The sequence below is a fragment of the Mustela lutreola genome, chromosome 1, assembly GCF_030435805.1.
Source record: "Mustela lutreola isolate mMusLut2 chromosome 1, mMusLut2.pri, whole genome shotgun sequence".
Lineage (NCBI taxonomy): Eukaryota > Metazoa > Chordata > Mammalia > Carnivora > Mustelidae > Mustela > Mustela lutreola.
The window spans coordinates 270,514,733-270,542,210 of record NC_081290.1 but is presented as its reverse complement, the minus strand read 5'-3'; the positions used below and the strand labels follow the sequence as shown (position 1 = coordinate 270,542,210).

The window sequence follows — 27,478 nt, the reverse complement described above, 5'->3', positions numbered from 1 at the left end:
AGTGACGGCAGGTACCCCTGGGCACTGTCGTCAGGCTGGATGTAAGAGAAGCCACCGTGGGACAGTATTTGGACCATAGCGGCTAAGGGTTCGAACCCAGAGTCAGCGGCGGGGAGGGCCCTCTTATGATCTGGTCAACCATCATAACGGCATGTCCCGGTGGTCCCTGCCCCTGTAACCTGGGCCGCAGGAGAACCCCATGAAGGGGAGACCACAGTCCCCAAGGAGGAGAGAGACACACAGAGCAGACTCAAACCCCACATGCAGCCAGAGCCCAGAGCCTGGAGGCCAGGCCAGGCCAGCCAAGGTGCAGTCGACCCGCACGCAGCCCTTGAACATGAGAATAAACATTGCTTTAAGCCACTGAGCTTTGGAGTCCTCTGTTTTGTGGCATTATTTTGGTGATAAGTGCTACAAGTCCCATTTTACTAGGAGGGTTAGAGGGTAAATGACTTCTTTACGCTCAGGGTGCTGGTAGACAGCAGGGCCAGGCCCTGCCCAGAGCCTCGGGTACGCCCATAGCTGCCCCTCCAGCATGCCAAGGCAGTGAGGTCTGTGCGTTGCCTCCCAAAAGGGTTGCCAAGCAGACCCCAGCACCTGCCCCTCCGGCCTCACACTTCCCTGAGTAGCCCCATCTCACCTGGGTGGCTCAGTCAGTTAGGCCTCTGCTCAGGTCATGGTCTCAGGGGCCTAGGATCAAGCCCTGCATAGGGCTCCCTGCTCAGCAGAGAGTCTGCTTCTCCCTTTCTCTCTCCTTTGCCACTCCCGCTGCTCGCACGCACTCTCTCTCAAATAAATAAATAAAATCTTTAAATATAAATAAATCAAGTGGCCCCATCAGACTGTGCCTGGGGCTGCTCCATCCCATGCCCGGCTGAGCCCAGCATCCCTGCCCTAAATGTCAGCCACACCTGAGCCTGGGCACATTCGGATGTCTCTCTCACCTCCTTATGCTTCCTGGGCAGGGTCAGAACTGAGGAGCAAGGCGGGGGAGAGGGAGATGCAGACAGCGGCAGAAAGGGAAAGCTGCCAGGTTCTGGCTGGGCTGGTCCGCTCTCTGCACCCAGACGGCAGGCGGCCCGGGAGCCAGCTCCTTCCAGTAAATCTATACGCGCTTTGGTTTGGAGGCAGAATTCACTGGAGACCGCAGGCTCAGGGAGAGCAGTAAGGGACAGGAGAAGCAGGCAGTCAGCATCAATCTCTCATCGACTCATTCCCCAAGTGACTCGCTGTCGCGGTAGAGTCTCTAATGCGCGCCGGGCCCTCACCTTCTCTCAGGAGGCGGCTATTACAGCAGAAAGAGTTGGGAGTTTGCAGTCAGATGGGCTCCAGTGCTGGCTCGTTGGGCCTCAAATCCCAGAGAAAGGACGTAAGATCCGCCCCCAGGGCTGCTACGAGGACTTCCTCGGTTCAAGCACCAGGACCTGGTATAGACTCCAAGGAAAGGCCTCTCGTTAGCCGCTGCTGCTCTGGTGTTGGGCTGTGCCAGGTGCACACACTCAAGAAAGTCCATAGATCCCGAAGACAGGTACAAGCACAAACATACTCGGCATGGTCTCCTGCCAAGTTCAGTCCACAGTGATCCAGAAATGGCAATCATAGGGCCTGCCCGTAGCCCTTATGATTTTGTCTGTGGCAGACATCACTAATCAATTACAGCACTCTTGGCTGATTAGCCCAGAATGGACCTCAGAAGGCTCTTAGGTGCGTTGGCAGGTGCTACTCGGAGTCAGCACTAACAGGAAATCCATTTACTACCCTTGCCCTCGTCCAGCCCAATTTTCTCTGCTGCAGCACCCAACCCCCATTACGTTCCTGCCATATGCAATCCTGTTCCCCCCTCCCTCAGCCTGGCACACGCCCCCTCCTCACATCCCACGGCTGGTGGCTCTCATGCTCCATGCCCAACAGCTCCTCTTCGAAGAGGAGTCCCTCCCGACTACGGCTGCACACCCCTCCCTCCACCACGATGCCCCGTCACCATCTTTATTTTCCTCTGCACACCTACCATGGGCTGTGTTCTTCGAAGGTCTGTGTTTAGTATCATCGCCCCAGCATCCTTGGGGCCCAGAACAATCCCCAGCATCGAGGAGGTACTCAATAAATTTTGTCGAGTGAATCCCATCAGTCCTCAACAATCCAGACCCCCCTTCATTCACTCACACACACACACACACACACACACACCCACACCGCCCCCCCCCACCAATGATAGCAGAGGTGATGCCTCAGCTGGGCAGGTCTCTGGACCCCACAGCCTAGTTCTAGGGGTGCCCCCTGAAGCCCAGCAGCCCCTGGGAGGGGCGGGTCAGCAGTGCTGCTGGGGGAGTGAGCCTCTGGCCTCTCGTCATTCCCAGTCCTTCCGGGAATGGAAACAGGTTTATTTTGGTGCCTTGGTTTCAGACCCGAGAAGGACATTGAGAGGACAGGAGAGATGCTCCCAGGCCCTGATTCACCCTAGTCTGTCCAGTTCATGGGGCAGGGTAGAAGTCACATCCTAGCTGGGGGCCAGGAAGCCCCCCGCTGCCACATCAGAGTCTGAAGTCCAGGCAGGTTTCCATTTATTTCCACAGTGGCCAACCATCAGGCAGACCCCAGTGTGAGGTCTCCTGAGCACCTCTGGCCCCAAGGGTCCATGATGAAGCCTCTGCCTGCTCTCACCTCCCCCTGCTTCACACCCACGGGCCAGCACACTGGAACCGTCATGTGACTGCTCCCCAAAACAATGCCCATCCCCCTAAACCTGATGTCCTCTCTCTGGAATGTTCGACTGCCAGCTTTTTGCATGGCGAGATTCTTCTCACGGTTCAGTCCTTCACACAACTCTCACCTCCTCGGAGACACCCCCGACCACCCGCCATCTTGTTTCACAACCCCTTCACTTTTACTCCCTGACATCATCTTGTTTATTCGCTTCCTTGAATTTTCCTCTTATATCTCTGCCCATCAGACCTTAAACTCCATTAGGCCGTACTTTGCCCCATTCATAGTTGATAATCTTAGTTGGCTGGCGCTCTGCAGTGGCTCAACAAGCTATTGGTAAATGATTGAATGAATGAAGGAACGAATGAATGAATGAACAAACGAACAAATGAATGAATGATGCTGCCCACGAGTCCCTCTGGGATCCCGCCCTCCTAGATGCAATTTCTCTCTGGAGCTACTGTGCTAACCAAGGCATGTGAATTGTAGGCAACAGACGGAAGTGTCAGCCAATGAATGAGCTATATAGATTTCAGGGCCTCAGATTCCACACCTGGAAAAGGAGGCATCACAAGTCAACACTTCTCAAACCCTATGTCAGCAAAACCTCTGGAAAGGGCTCCCACCTGCCATTTTGCTACCTGCCAATTTCAAATCAGCCAATGAGCAAACTCAAGATGAGTCCTCCTGGTAACGCCCTGTCCCTCCCATCCTGTCCTGGCACTAGAAAGGGGCAACTCTTTCTTCTATGAAATAATGGGATGGAAGATGGTAGTTGACTTTTTTTTTTTTTTTTAACATCCTTACTCTCCAACAGGAAAAGGCCATCAGCCAGATGCAGATGTCAGTTCTGACTTAAAAAGAAAAAAAAAATTTTATTGGTAAAGGAAATGAAGTCTGGGACCCTCCACCCTGGTGCTCTGCTGACAGGCCACAAACAATGAGGCATTTTCCACCACACAATGAAGAATTAAACCGCCTGAGGACTCCTTTCTTTGCTTTTGTCTGTTTCCTATTTTGGGCTTCCTTTGAAAAAGTGGTTTTGCTGCTTTATAAAGTTTGATGATATCTGAAGGATCTGTCTCCAAGGCCCCGTTCCCAGGGCCTCTGCCCCCTTGATTCTTCTGTTCACGTCTCAGCCTCTGCTTTGCTTAGACTTTTCTCCAGGTCGGGGTGTGCCCGCATCCTGGGTATGCAGGGCTGGGCGAATGGGCCCCGGGGAGCCAGGATGGCTCAGTCCAGCGAGCCCTCTGGTGATGGTTCGCCGGTGGCCACCATGCTCTTACACACACACTCCTTCCCGGGCCCCTTAGTGCTGGATCTTAACAGATTTTGCAAAATAAATAAATAAATAAATAAATAAATAGAGGCAAAAATCACAGCACTGGCAGCATATGCCACGTATGCCATGAGGCCAGGGCTGGGAACCATCATACAGCCCCCATTTTCAGCCTTGTTCAGAGAGACTGGTGTCTTGTTTCAGGTCACACAGCAAGGAGAGGCCCAAAGGCAGTTCTAAGAGGTCTTTCTCCCAGTTGTGCCTGCTGAGTAGAAATTTCAAGAACGCTTTGCCAGGCTGTCTGAGGAGCGAGAAGCATAAACCTGTCTCCAACTTACTCAGCCCCCTAGGTGTTGAGCACTGGGGCAGCCCCACAGAGACAAGCATGTGTCATGCTCCGCACTTTCCCCCCGTGGAAACTGAGGCTCAGAGAGCTTGAGTGCCCATGATCACACAGGGAGTCCTAAGCGGACAAGATGGGAAAGGCTCCCACTATCAGCTCCAAGTGCAGCCTCTTTCCCGTGTGTCTGTCCCCAGGTCGTGGCCATGGGTCTCTGCCCACAGGGCATTCAGCATTCAGCTGGCTTTTCTCTGCTCAGGGTCATATCTCTGATGCAGCTTGATAGAGCCCCTGTCTTGTGGAAGAAGGAAGCCCCAGGCTGCGGAGGTCAGAAGCAGGCTGGAGGGGATGGAGAAAGTCCTGGGCAAAGGTCAGGACCACTTGGAAGGAGTGAGGGGGCTGAGCACAGGAGACCAGGGCTGCGGTGAGGTGAGGGGTATGTGGGGCATCTGAGGGGCAGGCCTAGTGCTGGAGGGCTCCACAGAGATACGGCTGTGCTCTGTCTTTTCACTAATGAACTCACACACAAGGAGTACGCATCTCTGTCAGAGCAAAAGAAGTCACTTGTGCGCTGTGTGTGGGGGAACAGATTCCAGCTATCCGGGGACCCCAGAGGCCCCACGGTGCCAGAAGCAGGAGCATCACTGGGCGAGGGGCTACCTGTGCCATCCCCTCCCCCTCCCCCAGATTCCCCTTTGGCTAAGAACCCATCAGCCCCTCCTCCAGCCCATGAAGCCATTTCATGAACCTGCCGTGTGCCTCAATGATGATGACGCCTGACTTCCTCAGAGGGATGAGTTTGGTGGGGAGACGTCTGGAGAAGTCATTCTGGCATTTCCTGAGCTCCCTGTTTCCTGTGGGGTGTCCTTCCCTGAACTCCCTCTCTGGGCGGGGATTGGCTAGTTCTGAAGGGGTACAAATGTCAAAGTCAAGGCTACACTTTAACCCAAGGCTGACGCTAACTTCTGACCCTAATTTACGACTCACCTTGGGCTGTATGTAGCTATGAGAGTCTACCTTAGGGGCGCCTGGGTGGCTCAGTGGGTTAATCCGCTGCCTTCGGCTCAGGTCATGATCTCAGGGTCCTAGGATCAAGCCTCGCATCAGGCTCTCTGCTCAGCAGGGAGCCTGCTTCCCCCTCTTTCTCTGCCTGCCTCTCTGACTACTTGTGATCTTTCTCTCTGTCAAATAAATAAATAAAATCTTTAAAAAAAAAAAAACACCCCCCCACACACACACGTGCGCGCACACACACACACAAACACACACACACACCCCTCAACCTTCAGGACACCTAGAGCCCTCCAGCTGTCTAACCTCAGACCATGCATCTCACCTTGTCTAAAACACCTCCCACACTGGGCCCCCACCCCGGGAATGCGGGGGGAGGGTGCCCCCCCCCCACCCCCGTCTTCTCCAGCAGATCAGTTCTCTCGCCTCTAGGAGCCAGATTAGGGAGTCAGTCTCTGTGAAGACGAGTCCACAACCCCCCTTCAGTCCCCACTCCATCTTCTAGCAGCATGCGATCTGCCCTCTGTGTTTATTTGCAAGTTTCTCATCCCCGTGGACCATCTTTCATGAGAGCAGAGGTGTCCTTTAGCTCAGCCACAGCTTCTATCGTACATCAGAAACAGAAAATGCCTAGGGGCCACCCAGGTGACTAGGGTCCGTTGAGCATCTGGCTCTAGATTTCGGCTCAAGTCATGATCTCAGGATCGTGGAATTGAGCCTTGGGTCAAGCTTCGAGCGCAGCGCTGAGTCGGCTTGTCCCCCTCCCTCTGCTCCTCCCCCTGGCCCCACTTACAGGTGAGCACACAAACTCTCTCTCTCTCTCCCCAAAATAAATAAATAAAATCTTTAAAAAAAATTTAAAAAGAAACAAAATGTCTAGCAAGGAAGGAAAAGGTAGAGTAACAATAATCACAGAACCAAGCCCCAGATAGGAGCCAGGCACCTGGCAAAGCACATTACAGTCACCATAACGTTCTAAAGGAACTGAGGCCCAGAGACATTAAGTCACTGATCTAAGGTCATCCAGCCAGGAAGTGGCCAGATCTGAATGCAAGTCTGCAGATCAGCAAAGGACATGCCAGTGAGGTCTGCCAGGAAAAGAGAAGATGTCGCAACCTGGAGGCCCTCCTGGTGGAGACCCAGGATGTTATTCTGAGTCATCCTGGAGAGCGGTGGGATTCTTCTCCAGGGGCAGCCTGGAGAAACAAGCCAATGACAACACATGGTGTGGACAGCCCTGCCCGTTCACGGAGTTCAGTGACAGCTGTCATCCCAGGAAGCCAGCTGACCCTCCTAGCCTCCTCCTGGGGCTTCCTCATTTCACCTCCAACAGCCAGCTTCGCGCAAGGGCTTGTCAGCATACCGGAGTAATGTTGTGACTCCCTCACTGAGCACACCTTTGCGGATTTCCAACTTTATTCTCAGCACGAAAGGACATGTGTTTTAAAAAGCATAAAATACGGTACAAGCCGTCAAGGAGTTTATCACTGGATGACAAATAATGCTTGTATTTCCAATTCTATTTCCAAGACTAACTGTAGAGCATGCCTCTCTCTCTCTCTCCTCCCATCCTTGGAATGGTGTTGAGTGCCTAATGGAGGCAGTTAAAAAACCAAAACATCAGATTATGTCAATAAACATCAACAGAGACACAGTCTCCCAGTGGGACAGCTACCAGCGGAAAAGCAGCAGCTACCATGTGAGAAGGCTCAGGCCCACGTGTGCACACGTATATATGGATAAAATTCTACTGACCAGGAAAGTGGAGGTATTTAACATCATTTGCAGGCACCTGAGTGGCTCAGTTGGTTAAGTGGCTGCCTTTGTCTCAGGTCATGATCGCAGAGTCCCAGGATCGAGCCCTGCATCAGGCTCCTGGCTCAGCAGGGAGTCTGCTTCTCCCCCTGACCCTCCCTGTCTCGGGCTCTCACTCTGCCCCTTTCTCTAATAAATAAAAGCTTCAAAAAAAAAAAAAAATCCATGTTTGTAGAACAGGAAGATTTTTCATTTTTAGAGATGAGAGAGATATGAACCACATTTTCCCACACCTTTTATTTTATTTTTTATTTTTAAGTAGGCTCCGTGCCAAACATGGGGCTTGAACTGACGACCCTGAAATAAAGGGTCACAGACGCTACTGATGGAGCCAGCTGGGTGCCCCCAGATATTAATCAAAGTTTAAATTATCCATGTCTGCTGGTTTATTAATATTCTAAAGTGTCAGTGCAGCCCGTGTCTCCGTCATCCTTTAAAATGTAGGGGGGCGCCTGGGTGGCTCAGTGGGTTAAGCCTCTGCCTTCAGCTCAGGTCATGATCTCAGGGTCCTGGGATCAAGTCCTGCATCGGGCTCTCTGCTCAGCAGGGAGCCTGCTTCCTCCCCTCTCTCTCTCTCTCTCTCTCTGCCTGCCTCTCTGCCTACTTGTGATCTCTCTCTGTCAAATAAATAAATAAAATCTTTAAAAAAAAATTTTTTTTTAATGTAGGGAAAGTGGTGTGTACCCAAATGATTCAAAAATAGGTACCCAAACAAGTGTAAGTACACGCATACTTGGAGCCCGAAAAGGTGGAAATAACCCAGATGTCTGACAACGGATGATGGATAAGCAAGTTGTACCAGATACAAACGGTGGACTATTCTCCGGCCACTAAAAAGTAATGGAGCACAGACTCATCCCACAATGTGAAGGAACCTCTAAGATTTCATGTTCCAAGAAAGAAGCAGGATACGAAAGCTTCATATTGCACGATCCCATTTATAGGAAATATCCCTCAGAGGCCAATGCTTGGAGAGAGAAGGCAGATTGATCTCGGGGAGAGGGGAAGGGAGGAAAAACGCTTTCCTGGGTAAGGAGTCTGACTGCGGAATGATGGACATTTCGCGAACTCAGTAGGTGGTGAACCACACTGGGAATGAACGGAACGCCAGCAAAGCCTTCACTTCCAAATGCTTCATTTTATGTTACGTGAATTTCACCTCAATAAATTATTTTATAGTACTTTACAGATTTTTTAAAGCCAGCCCAAGCTTTCCCAGCATTAAAAGGCAGCAGCGTCAGGCAGGACAAAGCATGGGTTTATGAGTCAGGAGCCTGGATCTTCTCTCTCTCCTAATCCTGGGACTTAAGGCTATTGCTTTCCTGCATTCTCAGCCTCAGTGTCCCTCTCTATAGAAGAGGGCCTCGGCAGGCTGTGGGAGGACCAGCAGGTACCAAGAGGGACAGTGGTTCTGAAAATTCAACAGTGTTAAGCTAACATTTACTGAGGATTCACAGGCCAATTACTATGCTGTTCTGGTCAACGATTTTCACTGTTCATCTCATTTCATCCTCATAATGAACCCATTTTACAGAACAGAAAGCTGAGGTTTAAAGAAGTACAGTACAGCCTTATTTTAAGCCCTGGCTGCTCTCCCCACAATACCACACCGTCTCCCCACTAAGTACAGCCGTTACCAGGGCTCTGGAGAGCGGCTTGATGCCTGCCATGCTTACATGGAGATAAACACCCGAGCACCAGCTGGTCCCAGACTCACGAACCCCCCTCAGCGGCACACCAATGTTCAGTCCTGAGCCAAGGAGCTGGGTCATTCTGCCCCACATCTCACCCATGGCTCTCTGTGTCTCAAATTGCTGCTTTCTTAGTTCTTGGCATCCACCGATGCGAATTTCCTTGAAAGTGAACTTCAAATTCACATCCTTTTATTACAAAAACAACATTATCGTATGCTCTTCATGTGCCAATTGCCATCCTGGGTTCTGGGACTACAGAACTGAACAGGCTTTTGCCCCGGTTTCAAAGAACTCACCACGAAGAGACATCAAAAAAATAAACAAGAATTTTCAACACCTTAAGCTCAGGGAGAGACGTCTGCTCAGGGTGTGTGGGGTGTGGGTCAAAGGAGTTCACAGGAAACAGCATGGCGCAGCATTCAGAAAGTAGGTCCGGTTCCAATCCTGCTTATATCATAGCAGTGCTGTGTGATCTTGGGCAAGTCACCCAACCTTTCTGTGTGCCTCATTTGTAAAACGAGACCAACTGCACCTGGCTTAAAGAGCTGTGCCGAGGACTAAATAAACTGAGGATAAATTAACATGTGAAGCTTGCTACATAATTAGTGCTAGCTCTTATCATTGCCATGGTCTCTGCCTGTGGAAGGTGTCTGCCTGGGAAGCCGTGAAGGCATGAAGTTCAAGAAAGACATCCAGTGCACCATAATACCTCCAGATGCCAAACCAACTCAGGCCTGTTTTCAAGGGCAAGTCCACGTGGAAATGCAAGTTTTGTATGCATAAGGGCAATTACAGTTATCACCAACCATGGCGCAGCAGACAGAACCCAGAAGACTGTCCGCAAACCCAGACCCGTCGGGAAGTGAGAATATCAGTTTCCAAGAAATGTTATATCCCCCTCCCTGCGTCACTGGCAGGCCCCAGGGAGTAATTTCATGTTCAAATTGCTTTTTAATCCCACGAGATTGCATCCCCCAAACCCCCACAGTCTCCAGAGGATGCATTTGGACAATTTCACCTGCTTTGATGCAGCAGAGAAATGTGAAAGCCACAGATCAGGCAATGATCCCCAGGGTCCCCTTTCTACAAAGACAGGTGAAATGAAGAGCATAAGCCTGTGGGATGCCGTTACCTAGGGGATCCTTAGGTATAAAAAGGTGTAGGATTTTGTAGTCAATTTCCAGTTTCCTCTTCTGTACCGGGCCCGCCCACCCTCACAGCTGTTCTCTGGATCCAGGTTCAAAACGCCCACCCCTGGAGCAGGAGGAGCAGGGGATGCCTAGCAGGACCGTGGAGGTGTCCAGTCCTCCCTCCATCTCTTCCGACTGTATGCCTTGGTCAAGTTACTTCGCCTCTCTAAGACTCAGTGCCCTCATCTGTAAAATGGAAATAATATCACCTTTCTCATGGGATTTTTTACAGGAGCAATAAAATTTCAAGGGAAGCACCAGGCACGTAGTGGGAGCTTAAAAAAAAAAATACAAACACAAAAACAAAGCTTCCTGAATTGTGAAAACGAAACATACAAAACAGTTCTCCTCTTGGGCCCATCCCAGCTTCAAACCTGCAGGAGGCTGCCTCCCGGCACCATACCCCAGGGTCAAGCATCTAGGTGACCGCTCCAGCTCACAGTCCTGGAATATAACCAGTCCTGCACTGACCCTGTCTCAGATGAGTGGACTCTGGGTCTTCCAGTCTGGATCGCACTGGAGGCACACAGGTTGGAGCCACATCCAGCCACATGAGCTCTCCCTGGGTGCCTGGCACCCCACACTCCACAGGAATGCTCCCCCCTATGCCTCAGGGGTCCCACCACCCTCAACTTACAGATGGGGAAACTGATTCTCCAAGGCACGTAGTGCCTGTGGCCACCAGGCTGGTAGGCAGTGTAGCCAAGATCCAAACACAGGTATAAATGCCAAACACTCTAACCCACTCAACCAAACATGCGTGTTCACCAAACATGAGTCATTCCCATATCTCCCTCAATGATATTTGCAATATCTCCCTGCATATGACCATCGCTGGTTTCACCATATCCATATCCTACCTGTACTAGTCATTACTGAATCTTGTTCTTCTGAATGACTTAAAACCAACTCAATTTGTAAAAATCTAACCTTGTCTTAAGTAATACTAACTAGGAAACCCTGGGTTCGATGTGTTAAATCTATTTCATCAAATACTCATTTAATTATTATAAAACCATTAAATAAAAAGCATCCCAGTTCATACAAGTTCCACCTAAAATCAGCTGGCTTGTCACATGCTGCCAAAGGCTGATACGCTTCCTCCCCCTCTGGAAGTGTGGAAGGAACCGGCCTCCCAAAGCTATGTTGGATTTAGGTCTGCCAAAGACTTCCTAGATTATGCAGCCAATGTTCCAAAAACTGTTGGATTGAGGGTTTGCGGAATCCGAAAGTGTTCTTCCAGCCCCGAGACAAGTTAGACAGATTTTTATCATGGTACAAGTGGCCTAAAAAGGAAAGCTTAAACAAGCTTCTGTTGACATCCAAGCAAGCTGGAGGTTGTCTAAGGTGTAGTCAAGCTGCTACAGATCTTAGGGAAAGCTCTGGACTCTTAGAAATCCACCCCCCTACCCCCCAACAGGCCTAGTGCAAGTTCAACTCACGCGGGCTTGTTATGAACAAGGCAGACAAATCCAAAAGTGTCTTACTTGTCTTAAAATAAAATAAGCCCCCTCTATCCAACAGGCACTTAATTATTTTTTTATGAACAACATAAGCTGAACTTCAAGAAGTATAACCCCTTAAAGGGGGAAGGAAGGTATGTTGGGTTGAGCACTGTTCTCCTCAAAATTCACACTCTTCATTGAAACTTCTGACTGTGTGTGGCCTTATCTGGAAAAAGGGTCTTTGCAGGTGTAGTTCATTAGGATGAGGTCACAACTCTCTGAGGGAGGTCCCTATATCCAGCAACCAGAGAGAACACACAAGGAAATAAACAGGAGGAAGACGGGCCATCTCTAAGATGTCCAAGTTCAAGATGGAAAGGTAGGGCTGGGGAGGACACCCAAGATGGCTACCAACTGTCAGAAGCAAGCAGAAAGAGGCAGGAAGCGTCCTTCCCTAGAGCCCTAGATGAGGTGCGGCCCTGCCCACACCTTGATTTCAACCTTCTGGCCTCCAGAAATGTGGAAGATTAGATTTCTGGTGTTCTAAGGCTCTGGGTTTGCGGGTGATTGGTTACAGCAGCCTGGAAACTAACACAGAAAGCGGGCATGGAGGTCCAGAGAGGTCCAGCAGCTGAGCTAAGTTTCCACGGTTGAGTTCATCTCCAGACTAGAACCCCAGCCTCCTAGCTGGAGGCTTAATCTTCTCTTGTGGGGAACAGCAGCTTCCCAGAAACAGTGGCTAGAACACCAGGTAGGCATCAAGAGCCCTCCCTGAAACTTTCCCTAATTTAACACTGGGAAAATCCCCAACATATACTTGCCCCAATGGAAGCAACTTCTTTTTTCCTTTTTTTAACTTCTGCATCACAAAGAGCTGGGTAAAGTGGCCAGAGAGGCCACCTGTCATGGGCCAAGTCTCTGGGCATATTCTCACCGACTTTCCGGACAGACTGATGCAGACATCCGCAGCTCCCATTTCAAGGAGCCCCACCCAGGCATCCATCAGAACCAACCCTCAGGAAAAGCAAGAGCCAGCCAGGTCTCTTTGGTGGGGACAATGCTGGGCTGCTTCACCCTGAGGCCTGGGGGACCTGCTCTCTCTCCCAAGGTGCTAAATAGACACTGCTGATGACACCCCCTTCAGGTTCGCTGCTAACAAGCCAGCCAGAAGGAGCTCTATTATTTTTCCGTAGCCCGCAGGCTGGGCTTGTTGCCCACCCCACTTAAACACCCCACTAGCTCTAACCTCCCTCCCAGAAATCACCAGGGGAGGGGAGTGAAGAGCTCCTCTTGCTTTCTCCTCTTTTTCTTCCCTCCTGTCCCCACCGCTCCCCCGCACCCCCCTTCCGCAGAAATGCAGTCTACTTTGTTGTTTTCGGCTGGGGTTTGTCAGTGCCTTTGGACTTGAAAGAAACATTGCAATCCACACCATAAAGATAAACACACCACACAGCCAGCAAAGCCGCTACCAGAGGGGAGCTCGGAAGCCTCAGGCGGCAAGAGATCGCACACCCAGCGGCACCCTGGTGCACGAGACTTAGCTCAGGGCTGCCAAGGGCTAGGCTCTGTGCTGAACTGAAGTGAGTAAAGCAGCCTGCTTTCCTCCTTCCCTCCCTTCCTTCCCTTCCTTCCTCTCCCGCTCCTTCCTGCTCTCCTCCCTTCTAGTCAGATATTTTTTTTTAAAGATTTTATTTATTTATTTGACAGAGAGAGATCACAAGTAGACGGAGAGGCAGGCAGAGAGAGAGAGAAGCAGGCTCCCCACCAAGCAGAGAGCCCGACGCGGGACTCGATCCCAGGACCCTGAGATCATGACCTGAGCCGAAGGCAGTGGCTTAACCCACTGAGCCACCCAGGCGCCCCTCTTCTAGCCAGATATTTGTTGAGCTTGTCTATTGCCAGGTACTATGATGTATTCTGGGTCAAAAGAAGTAAAAAAAAAAAAAAAGAAAAGAAAAAGAAAAAGAATCGACTTGGCCCCTGTCTTGTGGCCCTAAGTGAATTTGACATCTAGAAGCAGAAAGAGGCAAGCAGGATAGTGAAGATGAATAACACTATAATCTGATAAAGACCAAACAGACAGGCTCTGGTTGGCAACATTGTATTCTTACTTTCAGGGCTTAATAAATGCAGGTCAAACTTCCATCTAAGTACAGAGAGGATTCTGTTAGAAAGGGATTCTGATGTAAGAAGGGTGATGGAGTGAGAATCCTAATTTCTTTTTCATCATATCTCGGTCCCCTTCAAACTAGCTGTTTCCCAACCTCTGAATTCTTCTCATTTTTCTTGGCAGCCCTGTCAATCTCATAGGAACCTCAGCTCAAAGACTCAGACACATCACCATTTCTGTTCTTGCCCCATCCAGTTCCTTCCAGAGTCCTGTAGAACCTTCCACTCCCTCCTGTGATCAGCCCCTTGTCTCCACCTCAGTGTTCCTGCCCCACTTGAGGCCTGTATCTTCTGTTACTTGGACTTCTGCAGTAGGCAAGGCATTCCAGTCTCTCACCTCTTCGGTCAATCCCCTGCACTCTATCAGAGCAAAAGCCCTGGACCACTGGCCTGATTCAAAGCCTTCAAAGTCTCCCCAAGGCTGAACAATTAAACCCAAGCTCAGCATTCAAGGACTTCTATCACCCGGCCCCAGTCCATCTTCCCAAATAATATTTCACTACGTCTCTACACATTCCCAGGGTTACCACCAATGGGGATCATTCCTTCTTTGTTGAAAATATACACCCCATGCTTTCCCATGGCCAGGCGCTGGCAGATGCCGCCCGGAAGCTGGAATGCCTCCCTCCCACCGCCAGTCCTTAACCTCACCTCAGTCAAAGCTTACTCTGCCCCATCCCACTTATTCCCTAAAAACCTACCCTTGTGGATTTTGCTTCTCACACCCTACTTTGTATTCACTCTCTCTATTTTCTTAGGCAGCTGAATCCCTAGGGGGCAGGAGTGTAATCTTAGAGACCAGTGAATCACCATTAATGTCTAGCAGGGACAGAAAACAGTGCGCCCTCAATTACTGGGTAGTAAGCAAAACCACCTCCATTGTTTCTCTCCTCAAACCTGTCCCCACACTGTCCCTTACCATCAAGGGCCTGGTGTGCACATTGACCATAGCAGCTCCGTGTTAAGATACCAGCACTGTTTATAATAATATTTTCTATTCCTGATAAATAATAACATTACAAAGAACACAAACAGCAACACTAATAGCATCACTGGGTTTGAGCAGACCCAGGAGGGTTTCTACTGGCAAAACCCTCCTTCATCATTTCCTCTTCTTTCCCACTATTATGGGGACCAGTCCGGACAAACTGAGGCTTCCTACCTCCCAGGGGCATGCCCTAGGGTCCGCCGCCGCCCCCCGCAGCCACCTCTCCCCCAGATTCCTGAGTCCATCCTGATAGAAACAGGAGGTGTGTGTCTGTGTGTACATGTGAGTGTGAGTGCGTGCGTGAGCAATGCCCACCCCCAAACAGCTCCTTCCTGGGGAGCAGTCCTGACTTCTATGTCCTGGCTCCCCCTTTCACCCTGTAATCCATTTTCCATGCAGCAGCCAGACAGACCTATTTAAAATGCAAATTAGAACCTGGAGCTCCTCTGCTTAAAACCCTCTGAACGTTTCTCATTGCACTTAGAATAAAATCAGGGCTCTTCAAAGGCTTGAAGCCCCCATCCCCACCCCCCAGTGCTCTTTATCCACCGTGTTCTCTGCCCCCCCCCAGCCACATACAGCCTGGAAGTCAGGGTCCTTGAGGACAGCTCAGAGCTTTGGGTTTGCTGTTCCCTCTCCTGGAGGGTTTGATGCCCCTCAAAGTCCCCTGGGGGCCTTCCCAGCACTGGTGCTCCCAAACACTTCCTCTATCACCTCTTCCATGCATGGGGGGACCTCTCCCCTTCGGCAGGAGACAGCTCCAGGACCTAAAGGGGAGTTTAAGTAGAAAGGGAGGGGAGCGGGGACATCTGTCTTTGTTCAACCCTTGACTGGGTGCCAATAATGAGTTATCATTAGGGGTTTTGAGTCTAAAGCTGGCTCCTGGGCCTGGGTTCAAATCCCAGTTTCACTTCTTACTAGCTGTGTGATCTGGGCAAGCTGCTGCATCTTCCCATGCCTCGGTTTCCTCATGGACACAGCAGAAATGAAGAGGCGCGCTCACATCTGGAGGGGCACTGAGATGACCCCACAAATGAGACCTGACCCAGGAAGGGCCTGGGACGCGCTCAGCAAGTACCGAGGCCACCAAGAACTTTTAGGGGGACAGGGCTTTCTGCAGCTTGCATGCCGTCAGACGTGCTTAGACAGAGCGCGGGTCTACAGGGCACCCAGAACATTCCACAGACCTCGTCCCTCCACCACAGAGCTGGCCCTTTCCCCCATGAAATTTCCTTCCCTCACGGCCACACGGGAGTCTGGGATGGGCCCCTCAGGCCTGCAGAGGTACAAACAGGCTCTCACAACTGGAATGGGGACGGGGGTTTGGGGGGGCTCTGGCCCCAAGTCTTGTCGTAGGAAGAGACCGAGCCAGCCTCCAGTCTGGACCTGCTGGACTCCTGCTTCGTCCTCCAGTCCAGGTGCGGAGGCCCCTGGAACGCATGTCTGAGAGCTGTCCCACCGGCACCCAACCCAGCTCAGACGCCACAAGCCTCCCCCAACCCCACCCCTCTGGTCAGGAATTTCTCCTTCATCGCTGAGAGGGGCAGGGGGCCCTTTCCTGCCAGAGCCGCGCCAACAATGAGAACCTTCTGCGGGGAGGAGAGCAGGGCGTCTCCCAAGTCTGGGACCCCACGAGGTGACACGGTCCAGCCCCTTCCTTCAAAGAAGTCACCCACAGCCCTGCTCCCAGAAGGCAGCCAAGGAGGCCCAGGATGGTTAGATGGCACTCCCACGACCACTCAGGGGACAATCAGGGGACCCGGGGCCATGAAGTGAACCATCTGCCTGGAAGTAGCCCTCAGGACAAACCAGGCCCCCATGCAGCACAGAACCATCCAGAAGACCGCTCTACAGGTGGGGAACTGGGGGCTTTGAGCAAGTCGGAGACTCCCCCAAGGTCACGGGGAAGCTGGAGCTGGGCCTCAGACCAGACGGTTTCCTTCTGTCTCCTGCACTCGATCGCTGCCCTTAGCCCTCAGACTCACGGAGACACTGTTCCCTTTCTGCCACACCTGCGCCTGAAGCCACTGTCCTTTCTGCAGATGCCACATGGATATTCCTTAACTCCCGGGTATTTATTGGATGCCTTCTGTATGCCTCGTTCTGTGCTAGCACGCGCGCACACACACACACACACACACACACACACACACACACCAGTCCGCAGAGCCCACGCAGGAGCTCACACTTCCCTGAGACATACATGTAAACCGATGAATAATAAATGACCTGTGAGTTATGCTAAGGTGTATGGAGGAAGCAAATAAGGAGCCCTTGAGAAGAATGAAATCTACTCTTTTTATTCAGAGAAGGGCTTTCTGCGGAGGCGACATTCAGTTTTATTGTCTTAACTGATCATCTGGAAGCCAACACACGGGTACCGTGAACCTCTGGGTACTCATCCCTTGTCTTCAACGATCTGCCATTCTCATTTAGGTGCTCATTTAAAGAAAATAAGCACGTGTGGTTGGAAAAGCATCAGACTGGGGGGGGGCGGGTACAAGATCTGAGGTTTGGTCCTGGTGCCACCCTCAACTGGTGGCGGGACCTTGGGCTGTGTTCAGGCCCCCCCGCAGCCTAGGTGGGGTGCCCACAGGGCAGAGAGCCATGGAGGCGTTCGGGAAGTCTGACCAAAGGCCTGAGAAGTCCCAACCCTGGGAATCATCCCTCTCAGGGAGGGGCCACGAGAAGCCTCGGGGGGTATCTGGCCCAGGTGGGCAGACCAGAAACCCGCAAACAGGTGTCACCAAGAATCCTGCCAGAGGGGCGCTTGGGTGGCTCAGTGGGCTAAAGCCACTGCCTTCGGCTCAGGTCATGATCCCAGGGTCCTGGGATCGAGCTCCGCATAGGGCTCTCTGCTCAGCAGGGAGCCTGCTTCCCTCTCTCTCTCTGCCTGCCTCTCTGCCTACTTGTGATCTCTGTCTGTCAGATAAATAAATAAAATATTAAAAAAAAAAAAAAAAAGAATCCTGCCGAAAACCTTGGAAGAGGCTCCTTGGGGAGCTCAGACAAGAATGCACTTTGAGCAAAGCTTCCCACCATGGTACAAATATGAGCCTATTAGAAGACGATTTAACTCAGTCAGGAAAAGCCCTGGACAGGTGGCTGGTTCTCCCAGATAGAGGTGCTCAGCTACCCTGGGGCGCGGTCCCTGGCGTTGGATGGCCTTTCATTCTCGGTGTACGTATTGAGTGTTAATGTTGATGTTAAAATTCAGCTGAGCCCGAGGTGGCTCCAACCCCAGATCTACCAGATCCACAAGCTCTGGGGCCCCTGACAATTTCCTTTACCTCTCTGAACCTGAGTGTTCAGAGTGTCGCCTTCATCCCAACAGGCCAATATTGTAATACCCGAGTGGTCATCCTGAAGCTTGTGATCCAAAAGCGAGTTCTGGATCTTAAAGTACATGCCCAGGGGGTAGGGGTGAGGTGGGGAGACCATCCCGGTAGGAAGAGTGCCCATCTCACAAACACCTGCTAGGCGTCCTGACACAGGCAGTGGTGGCGAAGATCAGCTCTGAAAGCAGCCTGCCTGGGTTCGAACCCTGACCCTGCCGCCTGCTGACTATGACCTTGGGCAAGACTCGTCCTTCTCCCTGCCTGTTTCCTCTTCTGCGGGAAGGAAGTACTAGTAGGAGCTTCCTCTGGGGATGCTGTGGCCAGACAGATCATCACTGGCACATAATACACACTCACTAAATGTTCCTCCTTGTGACATGCCCAGCAATAGCCTTCTGCGTGGTTCCACACCGCAGGGCCTCCCCTACCCGCCACCAGCCCAGCAGCCGCGACTTGTTCATCGCTGTTGTCCCACGCATGTGGGATGGAAATGAAATACAGTGGGGGCTGGCCACCCCTAAAGGAAGAATGAACTGGCTGATCTAATAAAACTGGTGAAGCTGAGGCTGGCGTCTTGTCGTTGTGCTGTTTGGATCGTGGGTGTGCGATGTGCAGGGGGGCGGGGCCCAGGGACAGGCTCCTGGGGCTGAGAAAATCCTTCTTCCCGGCCAGCCAAGTTCAGTCTGGTTTTCCAAAGGGACAAGGGTTCAGAGAGGTCTGGGGCAGGGGAGAGGAATGCTCTGCAGGGCCCCTGGGGAGGGGTCAGGAGAGGCCTACAGTCTCACAAGACTTCCATTGTGTCCTCCCCGCCCCGGCAGCCCCCCCCCCCACAGTGGCCCAGGCCCTGGGGAGCTCCTGCAAGAACAAAAACCAAGGGAGGGGAAGGGTGTGGAGGGGCAGGCACAGGCTGAGACAGAGCCTGAGAGAGGGGGTGGCGGCGGTGGGGGAGGGAGGGCCAGACATGCCAAGTCACAAAGGCCTGGGTGGGAGGTGGGCTTCTCTGCACGGGCCCCTTCCTCAATAAGGAGGGACAGGAGAGACGGGAAAAGCAGAAGGCAGCCAAGCCTGGACAGGGCTGAATAAAAGTCCTTTATTTGTCTTCGCAGTCCTTAAACGCACAAACTTGAAACCCTAAACCCTCCCTCTTTATTTCTTTTGGATGTGGCTGGACCTGGCAGAGCTTCTCCCTCTTGCCTGAGCTCCTGACCAAAATTATACCAGTTTCCTGTTTAAAATTCTCCAATTCCACGGACTTCTGAGATGTTCTGCATCAGCTCCGGGGCGGCTGGGGGTAGGGCAGAGGGTGGGCTCTGCCCAAGGGCGTCCAGACTCAAGCTAGGAAGGCAAACACCAAATGGAGGGCCCCCGGTGTGGCTTGGCCAAGGTTTGGGATGGATGGGGAGGGTACACAGTCCCTACCGGGATATAGTAGTGGTCAGGCTGGGAGCAGAGGATGTTCTGGAACCTTCTGGAGACTATACCCCCTGTTCTGTTACTTTCCAGCTGTGTGACCCTAGGCAAGGCACCTAATTCTTCCAAGTCTTGCTTTCCCCATCTGTGAAAGGAAGATGGTGATGTTAGCACCCATGTCCAAGGGCTGTTTTGAGCTCTAGGGGAAGCGTGGAAACTGCATAGAACAGTGGCTGGCCCGGCTCAGGACTGAGTCAGGGATAGCCATTATTATGATGCGAATGGTGGAACCATATTCCGAGCCCTCCTCAACTACGGAGTGATTGCCTAAGATCTCAGTACAGGAGCAATGCCCCTCCAACCCTCTTCAGGGACAAGGAGCTACATATACTGAGCGCATATGAGGGGGGCTAGCCTGAAGGGCCTTTCCTGAACTATGTTCAGGTGTTAATAAGCCAGCAAAATAAGCTCTCCCAGTGAAGTCCGGGAAATGCTGGCTTAACCCAAGTTAAATAGGGTCTTTCATGCAGGCCTTTTCAGAGCCTTTATTTGACCTTATGTGCATCTGAAACCTCCGGAAAGGGAGGCCTCACTGATCCCTAAACCATTCTGCTGCACAACTGCTTAGAGCTGAGGGTTGTCGTTCTGTGCCAGCCGCTTAGGGAAAGGCCAATGTTATCCCACCCTGGGCATGGCGGTATTACTCCCTTACTTATCCACACTCCCCTGTCCTCCTGAGCCCTTTCCCCTCCTTCATCCACATTGCACGCCACAAACCTCATCCTGTCAGGCCCCAAATGAGGCATAGGGTGGTAAAGGGATGAACCTGGCACAGAAACAGTCCTTAAGAATCCCTAGTCCTATCAGGGAGGCACTACAGGTGTGTGTATTCCCTCCTACACTTTCCTTTCTCTCAGATGCTCAGATCCAAAATCTACTAGTTCCTATCCCACTTGTCCATCATCCTTCCCATTCAGGTCTACCCAAAGACATGTCCCAAATCCAAGTACTATTCACCGTTTCTAACTACTACTGCACTAGTCCCAGTTTCCATCATCTCTTGCCTGGATAAGGTGGGGGCCTACTCAGTGACCTCCAGCTTCCACTCTTACCCCATCAGAGTCTCTTCTCCACGGAACTAAATATAATCAGACAAGCTGCTCCCCAGCTTAACACTATCTAACAGCTTCCTCTCACTAAACCAAAACCAAGTTCCTTGCTCTGTCTCCTAAAACCTCCCTCACTCACCAACTTGCACAGAACTCACTCTGCTACTCATGATCCTCCAGCCATGCTGGAGGTTCCCTTTCAGATCTCACCCAGGGCCTTTGCACTTGCCGGTCACTCTGCCGACAATACTCTTTCCCTAGAACTTCGCCCAGATGTCAGGAATCTGCTTCACTGTCCAGTTCCTCAGCAAGGCCTTCCCTGACCACCCCACCCAAACTAGCTCCTCCCATCCCAACCAGTCTCTATCACATTTCCCTACCTGTCTCCTTCACAGCTCTATCTCCGCTTAGAAGTTTTATATGTCACCTGTTTCCTTGTTTATGTTCTGCCTCCTCACACCAGACAGGAAGAAGGCCTACGAGGAAGGGCATTGTCTCAGGTATTGTTCTAGTCTCAGTATCTATGATAACGCCTATCCATAGGAAAGCTTCCCAAAATATTTGCTGAAAGGACGAATGAAGGCGAACGTTCAGTAGACAGTGGTGGGGAGAGTCACTGAGTTGTGGCATCATGGAGGTCCCTCGTACCGGCCCAGCCAGGAAAAGTACCCCCACACCCCCATCACCCCAGGCCTGTCACACTTAAGGTCAGATCCCAATTCCTCGCCACAGGCAGGTTCCAGCCACCACATCTGCACCATATACCTCCCCTGCTCCCCCTACTCCAGCCAGACCAGCCTCCCTAGGCTTAGCACGCGGGGCCAGTCTCTGTCCTCACAGCACCAACTTCCAAGAAAGGCTCAACAGCATCTGGCAGATGTTGCTCCCAGTCCCCTAGGCCTGTAGTTGGCACGAGTCGATGCTGACGATGCCCGCACTGAGGCCATTCTGCCAGAGTTCAAATCCAGTGTCCCATTGCCCATGATGAATCATGAGACAGAGGGTTTTTCGAAACCTCAGCTTCTTCTTCTGTAAAATGGGCACAATGAGAGCCCTGCCTCTACTCATTCATTCATCCTGCCAAACGGTAGGGCAGTGGCGTGAGCGATGGTAGTCAAGATCAGACATCTACTGAACTTCTGGTAAGTTCCACACGGAGTAAATGCCGCCTCCTTCCTCCTGCTGCCTCCGGTGGTCTAAGTCCCCAGGGCCTGAGACCCCATTTCATGCTCTAGGAACAGGGAGAAAGGTGGGCTCTCTCTCCCCAAGCCTCCTGGAAGAATCAGTTTGACTTCTTGGAACTGATCAGTTCCTAGGTGCTTTGGGGCCATAGGTCATGTAGCTGTGGGACACACCGATTTTCTTGTGGGGACACACAGAGTCACCTCCATGCCCTAAGCCCCCAGCAGACTTGCTCCATGGGCTTCCCATGGCTCTAGAGACATCTAGGATGGACCAGAACCCCTATCCCTAGACCTGTGGCCGCAGCCTGTCACCAGCACTGCCCACCCCAGGCCACAGGAGTAGGCCATGGCTTACAGGCTATGGACCTGTAAGTCCTTTCTGTGCCCTCCAACCCCCTCCAGCACCTCTCCCTTGCTCCTCCACATCATGCCGCATGTCCCTCATTTGTCTCAGCGTTCAGGACACCCTTGTCCCTCATCAGCTCCTACAGGACAGCCAACTGAGAACTCACAGGATGACAAGGGGGAGTAGAGAACGGAGGCTCCGAGTCTTTGCTAATTGACTTTGACAACTGTAATTTCATTTTAATTATTTATGCTCAGGCTTCCGAGTTCACTGGCAGATACCAGAGGTGTGTGTTTTTTGCAGTGGAGGAAGGACGGAATAAGAGACCCGTTTTCAGCTTTTTCGGGTTTTTGTTGATGATGCATGGGAAATGGATGTCAGGGTCCTCTGTCCCCGCCCCCACCCCAGGGAGAGGGACTCCTCCTCCATCACGGAGGAATTATCCTATTTTCACACCACAGAGGTAGAAAACAAGAACCCAGCATTCAGGGTCACACGGGCTGGCTAAGCCGCCACCCCTATTCCTGGCTGGGCTGTGCCCCCCTGGATTTTGCTGCTACCCTCTCTGGGGCGTAGCCTGCTCACAGTGCCCACAGTGGAACTTTGAACGTCGGGGGCAGGGGAGGGCGGCGATGACTGGTCTTGTCCCCTTATGGTGCACACAAGGGAGACAATGACCAGAAAAGAACAGGGGTGTCCTCAGTCACACAGCAACCAGCAAACCATGGACCTGATGCTCCGGGTCTGCTGCAAGCCTGCCCACCCCTCCTCTGCTCCCCGCTCCCCAAACCTGCGCCAGCTGCTGGATTAAAGCAACACCATGGTATTTGTTAACACGCATGTTCCCGGCCCCCAGCCTGAGCCTGCAAGCACATGGTCATTCATGGGACGCTGGCACTTATCTGAGCCACGGCTGCCGGGTTCCTTTTGTTACCAGCTCTGAGGGTGCCAGGAATCTCCTCCTGTCCCCAAGTACCATTCTCATCTCGCTTCTGGTATCCCCAGACTTCCAGCTCTAGCCCCGAAGATGCTTCCCCTGGGGCCAAGCATCGTCCTCAGGGTTTCTTCCAACATGGATGCCCTGGGAGGAGCATGCCCTCAGTCACCACCCTCCCGTCTCCTCAGCACAAGACACTGTCACCCATCCGATCCCCCACAGGATCCCAGGAAGGCAGACAAAGCAAGGCTCACTTGGTCCATCTTCCAGATGAGAAAGCGCAGGCTCCAAAAAGTTGACTTCTCCGAAGGCATGTGGTTGGCGAGTTCACAAACCAGACTCTGGACATCTGAGCCCCACCGGACCCTGCTGGGGGTTGGGGCTGGTGAACAGGAGCCTAGATGCTGGGGGGCTGGGGGAGTGGGAAGGAGGAGGGAGAAAGAGAGAGGCCCTGCTGGTGCCGCCACACCCCCATGGTTTCCCTCCCCATTGTGACAGCCTGGAAGGTCCATTCATTCATTCACACATTCACTCATTCCTCACAGCGTCCCGAGGTGGGCTGGTTCATAGGGAACGACCTGTTAGCGGTCTGCTGTTTTGCGGACTGACTGTGTGACCTCAGCTATAATTAGGGGGCAAAACCTACCTCTCAGGGTTGATGTGAAGGGTTTTTAAAGTTACCTCCCACGTGTTAAAGGGCCTAGTACAGCGCCTGGCCCACCGTGTAGTCTCAGCTACAACTCTGCATGGAGAGCAGACTCCCGGCTGTTTGCTCCTTGCCCATTGTTAGCCCAGTCTACGGTTAAAGAAATTGAGGCTCTATCAGGTTAGGGAGCTCCATATTTCAGCCACTGGCAGAGGCAGAATTTGAACCCTATGTCTATCTGAGTCTGAGTACAGCATCTGAATCCTTAATGCTAACTCCCACCCTGGGCTCTACACACACACATACATACATACACACACACACATGCAAAGCCCCCGGCTATTTGGGCTTTAACTCTAGGAAACACTCAGTAGGGGTGAAGCTGGAGAGGGCTGCAATTTCTCAAACAAAACTTGACTGTGGTTCCTTCTCTTTCTTCCTCTCACTGTGCCTCCAGAGACAGTCCCTGTTCCAGCCCCCAAGCTGGGGCGCCAGGGGAAGGGGCCCTCTTCTCCCTCCTCTAACAGCTAACGCTCATTCTCGGATAACGCAATCAGAGCTCGAGGATTAATGGACGTGGCTCCTGCTTTCAAGTCCCCCCCGCTGACAGATCGCCTAATTCCTCCCCCCCACACACACCCGTTCCTGAACCTTGCAGGAAAAAATACAGGCGGCTTGCTTATCTTAGTGTGGGGTTGCCGTGGAAACGGCATCCCTCGTGAGATGCACTGTCATAACATTTCAGTGCTGTTCAGAACACTTAAAGACACAGACTCCCCTCCTCTCCGGGGCCTCAGTCCTCCGGCAGGTTGTCAGATGCTTGGGGAGGGGGTTGGGAAGCAAAGAGCTAGGAGGACCCCTGGCTTTGGAAATGTTGGCTCATATCCTTCTAGGGCTTGAGATCAGCTGGTGTCTGGCAAGTGATGGGAAGGGCTTAGAAAACATTCTTCAAGTGGCTTCTGGGGTGGGCACTGGGCTCTGCTTGGGATTTTCATGACGAATCTCACCAGCATCCCCGCAAAGTAGGAGTGACAATGAACTCCATTTTACAGAAGAAAAAACTGAGGCTTGAGGAGGTAAGGTCACTGCTCTGAGCACTGCTGGTGTTCCAGGTGACCCCCCTCGTCCCGGCTTTAGAACTCCAGGTCTCGCATCCCACGAAACCCTTCAGGCCCATGGCTCACCTAACCTTCACCCACTTCCCCATCTTTTCTCTCCATAGACACAGCTTGCATCCCGCTGCCGTTGGGGGCTTGAATGCCCGCACCTGTGACTTCTCTTCAGCAGATGGGCCCTGGGCCCCTAGAGCAGCTCTGCCCCCCAGCAAAGAGCTGGATATGCTCTGAGCCAGAGGTGGCCCTGAGCCAGTGGCTGGCAGGTGTGGGAGCAGGAAAGCCTAGCTCCTCTGCCTTGAATGGGGATAAGCTCTGAGCCCCACCCCCACCCCCCACCCCCCTGTGGAGTGAAGCTTTAGCCACCATCTGTGGGACGTTTCCTGGGACCACTTGGCTTGGCACCTTCGCCTCCCTTAGCGGCAACCCTGGGAGCAGATCCTTGATGTGCACACAATCCCTGTTGCAGGGTCTGCTTCTATGACAGCTTCACACGGTAGGCCATGCTGGGCTCCCCTCACTTCCATCCCCCCCTCCCAAATCCTGGAGTGCCAGCCACACTGAAAGACCCCCTTTCCCCATAGCCATGCCCACTGTAACCCCGGGGCCTTGGCACAGGCTATCCATCCACACTCTGCTCAATGCCTCCTTCCCAGGTTGCCCCCGAGTGGAGGTTCACTTGTCCCTTGAGAGCTAGCTGAGGCATCTGCTGCCCAAAGGGGCTCCATGGGGCCTGGGGACTTCACTGCATCGACGTCACTCCCACACACGGCTCCACACAAGGCCGTGTCCCAGGGCCGGCCTTGAGTCCTCGTGCAGGCCTTGTGCTTCCGTCTCGGTGCCCCCACAACCCACTCAGGGGCCATCACGAGGTGCTGACAGACACTGAATGAAGGAAGGAGAAAGAAGGCTGCGGGAGCACCTACTTTGTGCCAAGCAGTTGGCAGGACTTACCCTCAGGGCCCTACCTGACCTCCACCTCCTTCCATTTACCTGCACTGAGGCCCCTCCAGTACCGGGGCTGAGAACCTCTGCGTCCACAGTCCCCTGTGCCTACAGCTCTTTCCCAAAGAGGCTCTGAGCGTGCGCACTGCCTTGCTCCGGTCTCTGCTTGAATGTTCCCTTCACAGAGGTCTCCCGGATCTGTCAGCTGTCCCCACTATTGTGCACCGACTCAATACATAATGTTTATGTAACACAGAAACGAATTCACGTTGACTATGTGCTTAGTTGTCTGTCACTCCCACTAGAGTGTGAGGGCCACAGGGAGGGACCTTTGTCTACTACTGTAGCCCCAGTACCCAGAACAGCGTCTATGGCACATTGTAAGTATTTGATGAATATTTTTTGAATGAATATACAAAATGGTAGCCCCTCGTGGACTGCTGACAAACAGTCCCTTGATGCAACTACTATTATGAACCGAAGCTCACTGGGAGAAAGGACTTGTCCAAGGCTGCACAGCCAAGAATCAAGGATGCCAGCCCTCAGGCCTGACCTCCGGTCTTGACCTTGAACTTCTCCAGCAATGCCATACCCCACAGGCTGCTCTGGCTCCAGAGTCCCTCCCCTCATTCTGGAGCAGCTACATGGACTTTAGTGACTGCCTCCCCTATGGCTGGGATGCACTGAGGACCAGGCAGAGGAGACGGTCCACGTAAGGGATGACCAGGTTGCCTCTTGGCACCCACGAGAAGGAAGTGGGGCACGTGGCAGCCTGGGCGGTAAAGATTCAGAAGGGACACAGACTCTCCCACCAGCTCCTTAATTACCGCCCTGGCCTCCAGCCTCCCCACACTGGGGTCCAGGTAGAAGCTCTCCAACCTCTTCCGGGACCTCACATGTCCGTCACTGATGAAACAGACGAGCCAATTAGTGCAAAGTGTAAATGGAAACCATTATAACATGTTTCGGGCATCCCGAACCTCTTCTTCAAAAAAGTGGGAGGAGCCAAATGTTATTAGTCCCACTGCTCACAGTGGAGACCCTGTTGGCAGTGTCTCCGAGGCCACGCCTCCACCAGGCTTGCGGTGGCAATGGGGACTCAAGTAGATTTCATTTTCTGAGAGCCTGGAGAAGGGTCTCTCCAGCTATGAATAGCTCTTCTCACCCCACTTTATAGACAAACAAGCCGAGGCGCAGAGAGAGAACACAGGATTCTAAACCTCGTGGTGTCCTCTTCTGGGGTACCCCACTCTGCTCAGTCGGGCTGTGGACGTCCTATCGCCTTTCCTGCTCTCCTAGAGAGCTCAGAGCAGGCAGGTAGGCACACACTGCAGATGCCTTCTCTGGCCCCTCCGTGACTGACTAAAAGCTGTGAGTTCGTGATGTCTGAGGTCTTGGACTCAGGGACAGAATGAGGACACCCTCAGATGGGTGTCCTGACAGCCTGGGAAGCCTCAAGACACCCTGCTCCCTGGTGTGCCTGTCAGCATCCCTCTGACCCACATGCCACTTGGAGAGGGGGTGCCGGCAAGAGGCAAGAGCTCTGGCACTTCCAGCCCTATGCGCCCTGCACAGTCCCACACAGACCAGGGTTGGGAGGAGGTGGGCAGGGCTAAATTCTGAATACAGACTATATCATTGTTTTTCCTTTTCCAATGCTCGCGGTGTCCTGCTGACAGACTATGAAAATAAAGACTCATTTCCTACTGATCTGGGGTCTTTTTTTTTCTTCTCATTCCACAAATACCACAGTTCTGGGTTTATGGCACACAGCTCACCCCTGCCTCGCTCCTGGAGCAGCATAACTAATCTTGAAG

General features: G+C 52.4%; 1 protein-coding gene across 5 annotated transcripts in view; it reads right to left on the bottom strand.

The window, feature by feature from the left end:
* Positions 1-27,478, bottom strand: part of TSPAN18 (tetraspanin 18) — a 178,235-nt gene that overhangs the window by 93,302 nt on the left and 57,455 nt on the right. Inside the window, exon 1 of one of the 5 annotated variants that reach the window (XM_059140467.1) lies at positions 23,213-23,354. The exons of the other annotated variants lie outside the window; for them this stretch is intronic. The gene's annotated coding sequence lies outside the window, so the exon portion shown is untranslated. Of the gene's footprint in view, positions 1-23,212; positions 23,355-27,478 lie in introns of those variants that run through there. 5 annotated transcript variants of the gene reach the window in all.